At 34.8% G+C, this 8,551-nt stretch overlaps 1 pseudogene; it reads right to left on the minus strand.

Moving 5' to 3' along the window:
- Positions 1-738: 738 nt before the first annotated feature.
- On the minus strand, positions 739-8,031 carry LOC106350265 (annotated as a pseudogene).
- Between the last annotated feature and the right edge of the window lie 520 nt (positions 8,032-8,551).

Consider the following 8,551-nt stretch of genomic DNA (forward strand, 5'->3'; position numbering starts at 1 on the left):
TTTATCTTTAAAGATAACTATTTTCTTTAATATTTTAATTTAAAAGCTAAAATTGACATTATCATTTATAAATGTTTGATGGAGACAAACAACATTTGTGACGGGGACATTTGCTGGAAACTAACTCCTCCTTTGCTCCTGGGAGTTAGACGGACATTGTTTTTTTCTTGATATGCTTATGGCAGAAAAGATACAGCCAATGCCTTAGAGGACTTGGTAGGAAGATCAGGTCCATTTACTTAGCTCATCATCACTTTTTTCTTCTGACCATACTTCTTCATTCTACTGAGATATGAATTGCCTTTGTTGAAAGTTTTAGCACTATCTTGCTTGTCTCCTTATAGTTGAAGAGAAGCAATGTTCTTAACTTTGCACATTAACTCAAGCTGTTCAAGCCCGATTTCAAAGCAAGCACCGGCTGGAGTCGCATAATATTTTGTTTTTTCAACTCCCAAGGACAGCAGCTAGGGAATATAAGACTTTGTACTCCGCATAAATAACCAGATAATGCATATCACAGACGCATAATTAGCGTGAATTACCTTGCTTGCACGGTCACACCCTATATCCATGGAAAAAATTGGTAGCCTAGGATAGAAAATAAAAGAGCATTCATTAATCAGTAAGAAGATATATGTCACATAAACACCTTGATTCAACATTCAACAGCCGCAAAGTAAACTTACCAAAAGAGAATGTCTGACTTCTGCGCCTTCTTTATTTCTTGCCCTTGCTGTTTTATTCCAGCCGTGGTGTAGTGGAATCTCTGTGAGGCATTGACACCAGTGCAGCTTTCTGCATTAATGTAATGGAATGTACCAAATAGTAGAGAAGCGCGACTGTTGCATTGACACCAGTGCAGCTTTTTGCATAAATGTAATAGAATGTACCAAATAGGAGGCTGGCTTCTAATTTTCTTTTCATCGCAACTCTAATTCCTTAATCTTCAGTCTTCTATTTTTGTTGGTGTACCTCATATTGTTGCTTTGGGCATTTAAATCACTCTGAAAAAAACTTCGCAGACCAGAGAGAGGGATGCGAAACGAACCCATTAATGGAGGTTTAAGAGGGGTTTGAGTCTTATATCGAGATTCCCCTTCTAGAGATATTTGGCGTTGATACTCAGGTGACGTCAAGGCGTATGCGATCATACTTGTGAGTTCATCATCATACACCGGAACAAAATATCATTGATGCTACGGGAAGAAGTAGCCTTCGTCCACCTTGAAGCTCTGCCTCTCTAAAAGATGAAATATAGACAGGCTATGCTCTCCAAATGTATCGAGCTTCTGAGAGCTAAGGAGAAAATTCTTGTTGATGGAGCGGTAGAAATTGAGGAATGGCACACCTAACCAGCTTACAGAATATTCTGAGCTCTCATAATCTTTACTCGGTAGAGCAGGTGAAACTGGATACGCCACCTTGAATTCGTTTTGCTGTTCTGGGAGATCTATTGGAGGGAAAGTTGAAAAGTTTGAAGGAGGAAGCAAGATCTTAGTATTGGTTGGAATCTCCCCTGATGTCTGACGCTCGCCTATCCATGCTGCATCAAGAGTAGCTGATAGATTTTTCATAACTATCTCGCCATCGACTGACTGTCCTGCGAACATCGAGTTTACTTTCTAGAGGTTCAGAACTATCAGGTAAGGTCTTGCTGGGAGAGACTTCTCCACCATCTTCTTTTCCGGATTCAAATCTAAATTCGTATCCGCTTCCTTCTGAACCTTAGTGTCATCAGTAGAACCACCATCAGGATTCTGATCAACCTCTGAGCCAGAAAGAAGAGAGTTAGTCCCAGCATTCATCTCGGGGAGGGTCTGGCTCTTAGCCAAGGGTACTTTCTCATTTTCATCACTACTCTCAATCTTAGATAAACTTGATGCATTAATCAAGCGGTGATCCCACATATATGACTGAGAAATGAGCTGCCTGCGAAGCCGGTACAGCTCAAGAAATCCACTTGAGGTTGGCCTTCCTTCACCTCCCTTTGCAATATCATCTTTTGAATATTATCCTGAAAGAAATGTCAGAACGTTACAAAACAAAACCACTGGTCTTAAAATAATAATTGTAGTATATTGGTTTTAAGAGAATCAATTTGATCTTTAATACATAAATTATTACCTCAAACTCTGCTTTCTCTCTCGCAGCAGTTTCGACGCATAAACCTTTTGCTGCAATTTGACTAATAGCATTTAATAATTCAGAAAACAGAAGCTCCGCTCTCTCTACCACCTGAATAATAAAAATGAAGAGAAGTCAGTTAAAATGTGTGAGATTTCAAAACTGCATCCCAGTAAAATCACAGATATCTAACCTCATCTGTCTCTCTCTGTATCCAGTCCTGATTATCATAGTTGAAACTAAGAACTGATGGTGGAAGGTAGACAGAATTCACATCTATAGTAGCGTAACGGAAGCAAGCAACCATGTTCCCAAATCTGCATGGACACAACTTGTTAGAGCAAAGGAAACATATAGAATTTTTAATCAGACACGTTTCAACAATTTAGCCAAGAGAAGTACCCGTAGAAGCGAAGACAGTCTCTATGGAGAGAATGGCCACAACATGCTACTCTACTGGCAGCTGCGTGATTTGAGAAACTGAGCTCCAGAAACTTCCCAAAAGATAATCCCCATGCAGCATCAGACATCACCACTCGTAGAGTCGCAGGAGGAAACTGTCAGGTCGAGGGCATCTCAGGCATCTATGCCACATCCAAATTTTCCCCTCCTTTTCACCAGGTAAGAGATAATCTTGAAGCTTCTTGACAGATATCGTAAGGCTGCCTTGTCGATGAGTGTACAGTGAACGTGAGCTTCTGATGGCATCTCACATGAACGACACCTGTATCCCTGCGATTCGAGCATATATTTGGGTTACCATATTATTATGTAAGCTGAAATAGAGAAGTCAAACTGTAAAACTTACCTGATCGAACAAATGATCTCTCAAGAACAGTCCCAAGGATTTATTGAAACTACCATAGTATTTTATCCGGAAGAGATGAGACCTCTCACACACCGTTCCTTTCCACACTGATCTGGACGATAGAGAAACCAAGATGCTCTGGTGATCAGAGGGTGCCGGAGGAAACTCCTCTTTTTGAGATTGTGGTTCCTTTGGAGTCTCACAGTTTTGTTGTTGGATGGCCGTAACCTCTGAACCGTTGTCCTGGTTTTACATGACTCCGACTAATCACTCTGAAATCTTACGTCGCAGACAAAGGTGTTGTAGAAGAGAATCAAGAGACTGAATCGTATACGATGAAATTGAAGATGAAGTGTCGGCGATCCTTTTCACCGAAGATGGACCAGGAGCTGGGTTTGACTGGGAGTGGGCCACTTCGATTAGGTTAAGCCCAATTGTAACTGGACGCCTTGTGACGTGGCAAAAACGTAATGTCTGATAGGCTGAATATTTTGACTACGTGGATGGCTTGGCTGATGAGTATATCTTCCTTTTAGTATAGGTTAGATTTTAGGATCGCTGGAACTAGTGGAGGGGGCATCAATTTCTTTTATTGCGTGAATAATTGAGTCTCTGTGGATTCGATCCCTAGGTTTTACATCGCACTCTGAAATTGCAGAGTAGTTCAAAGGGTAAACTTGAGCATATCAACTTTCTCTTCAAATCTAAAATAAAGCTTACCCTAAATAGTGGCTTAAGAATAAAACATAGCCTAAATAGTGTATCAACTTTCTCTCCAAATATAAAATAAAGCTTACCCTAAATAGTGGCTTAAGAAAACATAATATGTGTCTAAATGACTTGGACACTTTTGTAAATAGTAAAAACTTCTGGGCAAAATTTGCAAATCTTGAAACTTCATTTATCACGAGTCGGTTTCCTTGATCAATGGGTGTTGACCGAAACCACGGGTGGTGTCGATCCTCAATATTCGACTCTGACTTTAGCTTTTCAGCTCCAATTCTCTTGATGCTTTAGATAGCTCCAGAATCTTTAAAGTACTCAAATCATACTTAAACCTGCAATGACTCTAAAACAGACTTGAAACATAATATAAAACTCTTAATAAGAACTTATACCTTGGTCAACCCATAAGACAATGATATATCCCTGAACAATACCCACATCGTGGATCAGACTTCCAATTTAAACTGGAACTCGCTTGTATGAACCCTGAAATTTCTCCAAACCTAAAGATGTTCAACATGAGAGTGCTTAAAAATCGCAACATGTGGGGTAACAATTCATATTCGGATATCATCAGTTACTCTTACTTGATGGCGATGTGACTATCGAATCTATTCACCATCTACTCTTTCTCTGTCCCTTTACGAAAGAGGTTTGGAGTTTCTACCTTTGAAGGATGAGAATGAAACATGGCATTTTCTTTATGTGGCAGCATAACTCTTTAACTTCTCCATTCTACAACACTTTCTCCCTTGGGCATCAAATCATGAGTCCTAATCACTGGAACCTATGGCCATCGAAAATCTTCAATAACATGTTCTAGTCAGCTTTTCAAACGATCATTTGAGCTAAACCAAGACGATCGAAAGTGGCAATCTGCCCAAATTTTAGCATCTCTTCAGTAAAAGGTTGCTCTAACTCTTTTATATAACCCTTTTTCACATGTGGAGTGTCAGGTGGATCTTCAGTCAGCGGGTATGGGTTGGATCTTCATGATCAACCCAATTTAACGACTATCTTTTAATGTTCAATTGTTTGTCCCATATGCACTGGTGGTAGAAGGACTTACCATCAAAATTCAACTCAATCATTTGACTCTATCCAGCTTATCCAAGAAATTAATTCCAAATTGTTTCCCCTGGAGCTCTTTGGAATCGTCTCAGACCTTTCTATATTTTCTTCATTTTTATATCTATCTCTTTCCGGTTTATTCTTATGATTATAACTTGTATGATGCATAAAACTCTTTAATTTAGATAAGAATATGGTTATAAATGAAATTTAGTTGTAACTACTTATCGACTAACCACTCTTGTGGTTTAATTTATTGTAGTGGCCCGACCGCCCACGGCTAATGGATCTTCCATGCCTGTATCACTCGATTTGTGGGCCCCATTTCTTTCGATGGGTGGTGCATTAATTTATCAACGAGTGGTGCAATCACCACATGATATTTTTCCATGCTTTGTTCTCACTCACACGATACCACGAATAACTTTCGGATATGTCATCCATTCATCTACTACTTCAAATCAAGCACGCTTAAATCTGGAATTCTTTTTGGATGTGTTACCAATAAAATAAGTGCACTTTAGAGAAATAAGTAGTCAAATAAATTCTTTTAAAACTTTTTCATATACCACAACTGGAATATTTACACTTATCATCTTGATCGTCTGCATTTAGATCGTGTGAGATAATGCTAAACTATGTGGGAGAAGAGAAACATTGAGAATAAAGCAATCAAAATGAAAAAACAATATAATCCAACAGTAATCAGATAACATGCAGTATCATGGATGTTTACACATATTGACTGTTTAGTTTTCAGATCATTTTGATTTCAAAGATCTCGAACGGAGCACACTAGTCTAAATTTTTAATGTAAACTAGATTTTGATTTGCGCTTTAAAAGGGCGGAATATTTTACGTTGTGAATCTAGTAAAAATGTATCAGATGTTTTGTTAGGGAAATTAAAATAGGCAACCCATCTTATATAATCCCCCTTTTGATCGATCTCTATTGAATCTCGAACCCATTTAAACCAAAAATCCAATTTTTTTTTATAGATTATATTAGTTTTTAAATTTTTTATTTATATAAGATATTTTTTGACAACAATAACTAAAAACTATGTAGAAGCAACCGCTGATTTAAATAACCAAACCGGAGGTACGAAATCAACATATAACAAAGTAGAAAAGAAAACTCCAGCACCACATGCAAATTTATCCACCATTGTGTAATGAATTACTGATAATAGAAAGCAAACAATGATAATGATATGTATAGTCAAGTGTAGGTAACTTAATATATACATAAAGGATGCTTGTTTTCAATTTTACATACATAAAATCTTATTTATACATCATTAATGGTAAATATTTTTAACACTAACCATATTTTCAAACGTGGTTTTTCGAACAAATAATGTTATGGTCAACATGTATGGTATTCTTCTTCCATTTCTGCAGATAACTTCATGATTTTTAAAGTTATATACTTGTTTCTCCTACTTCATAAAGCTTTGTAGTATATGTTTTAAATTATTTTTCACAAATACAAATATATAACAAAATAAAATGGCACCTTCTATTCATAAATTAAATAAAAAACTAAATATGCAGTTATAACAAAATTAAAATGAAAACTTTAATAAAATATTCTGATTTAAATTTCAATTATCCTAACTAAAACATTATAAGGTTGGGTCATAATTCTTTCTAATTCCATAATTTTGGCACCCCTTAAAAACAAATAAACTAAATTTCTAGATTCACGAACATAAAAAATTTGGAATTATAATTTCTATTAAATAAAGTTGTTATATAAAAATTATCATGTGTTTGTTATTGTTTATTTCTAGAGCTTGACCTATGACCATTTGAATATTTGTTTTAATATAAAGATGTGTTTTGTGCTAAATTAGTATAATATATATTTGTAAATTTAAATGTATTAACTAATTGTTAATATAACATTTTAATACATAAAAATTATTTATTTCTTTGAATAATTATATTTTGTTATTTTAATCATTTATTAATTTGACATACATATATATGAAAACATTATACCAATAATTTATGATATATGAAATTATATTTTATTTCTATATTATATAAATGGATTATGATATTGGTCTCTTCACGTTATTATTTATTACTAAATATTGAAAAATATTAATATTTTAATACAAAATATATAGGAAACCTATAGAGAAATCTACTTTGGTTAAGATTCGATAAATGAAATCTATTATTTAAATTATGAAAGACATTATATGATTAAATCTAATATTTAAATTAGAAAAAAACAAGCATATTTAAAAATAGGTTCAATAAATATGGCAATGGCATTCTAGTTTAAATAAATGGTAAAACTAAGGGCATTCTATTTTGTATTTCTCTTTTAATAATATAGATAGGAAGACAATAGAATGTTGCAAAGTCAGTGTATAACAATTATAATAATGTCTAGTCGTTAGCTTAATGGTAAAGAAAGAATGATATAACTGAACCAGTTTACACGTGACGAAAATACCCTTAATGAAGACCAAAACTTTCACTAAAATACAGTGGCACCAAAATAATATTCCAAGGTAGTGTAAAGGAAATCTGAAAACAAGGATCATGTTTTAATTGTATAGACTAGGTGACCGGTCCGCATCCTGTGCGGGCATAAGAAAATTCAAAACGTTTAAAACGTTTCAGTTAAAAATGACGTTCACAAATTAAAAAAGATCTAGATGTAGGGAACTCCTCAATGGGTCTGGAACGTAAGAAGCTGGAGACGTACCTTGCTTTGAACTCCTCAATAAATTCAAGTGTTGGGTTGAGCAAAATTGAGTTGAATTATACCCGCTAGATATGGAGTAAGCACCTACAAATTATTTTCATCTTATTTATATGTTATCGAGTAATAATTTGACACAAATATAAAACAACATTATATACCTTTCCACTCTTTAACAGAACAGAACCTGATAACCAAAAATCATCGTGGACATGTTTACTCATACTGTAATCGTATACTTGTTTAGCATAACAACCCCACATAGTACACATCACATTACTGTATAATATAAACTTAAGTTAAAATACAGATTATAGATGTTAGCTAGCAAATTAGGAAAAGATAAACGACTTAATCTTACTTTGGGTCACGCAACTCAATCAAGAGCCTCATGTTATCCTTTCCTTTTATTATTTTGTTTTCCAGAAGACCGAAGTTAACTATTTGGCCCCACATCTACATAACAAAAACAAGCGTCAATCAGGAACAAGTATAACAAAAGTGACAGACTCTCTAACTGTGTAAGAAACTGACTCACCAACCAATAGCTATGATCAAGATTTCGCACCATTGCCATTGTTTCTTGTAAGAGCAGAATGTTTGTATTTTAAGACCTTATGTGTCTCCTATATATATAAAGTCGATTTATTTCTCATATAATACCCCCAATAAATAATGAAATCGTTTAAAAAAGATATAAATGTGTATTGTCAAAATGATTTGCATAGGATATGATTTTTAACTTGCGCAAGTAATGTAATAAATATGATATCAACCGGCGCAAGTTTACCGTGTGAATAATAAGGAAAGTTATTAAATTTGTATTAGTTTACAATCTTGCGCAAGTTTAAACTAAATATCTAATTAATATCCCCTAGCTATATATATGGGCTTAACTAAATCGCCAATAATTTTGGGCTTTTCTAAATAGGCTAAAGACTATTTTCTCTCCTAAGATAGATTAAAAGCTAATCTTAAGAAGATAGGACCCAAATATTACTCATTCTCAGCTTTCATCTCAGCTAGTGAAAATTGGAACCAAAGCTACATACAGAAATCTTCAAGCGCATGGCTAGTTATAACTCAAGGTGCAAATA

The sequence above is a fragment of the Brassica napus genome, unplaced genomic scaffold, assembly GCF_020379485.1.
Source record: "Brassica napus cultivar Da-Ae unplaced genomic scaffold, Da-Ae ScsIHWf_2941;HRSCAF=3726, whole genome shotgun sequence".
NCBI lineage: Eukaryota > Viridiplantae > Streptophyta > Magnoliopsida > Brassicales > Brassicaceae > Brassica > Brassica napus.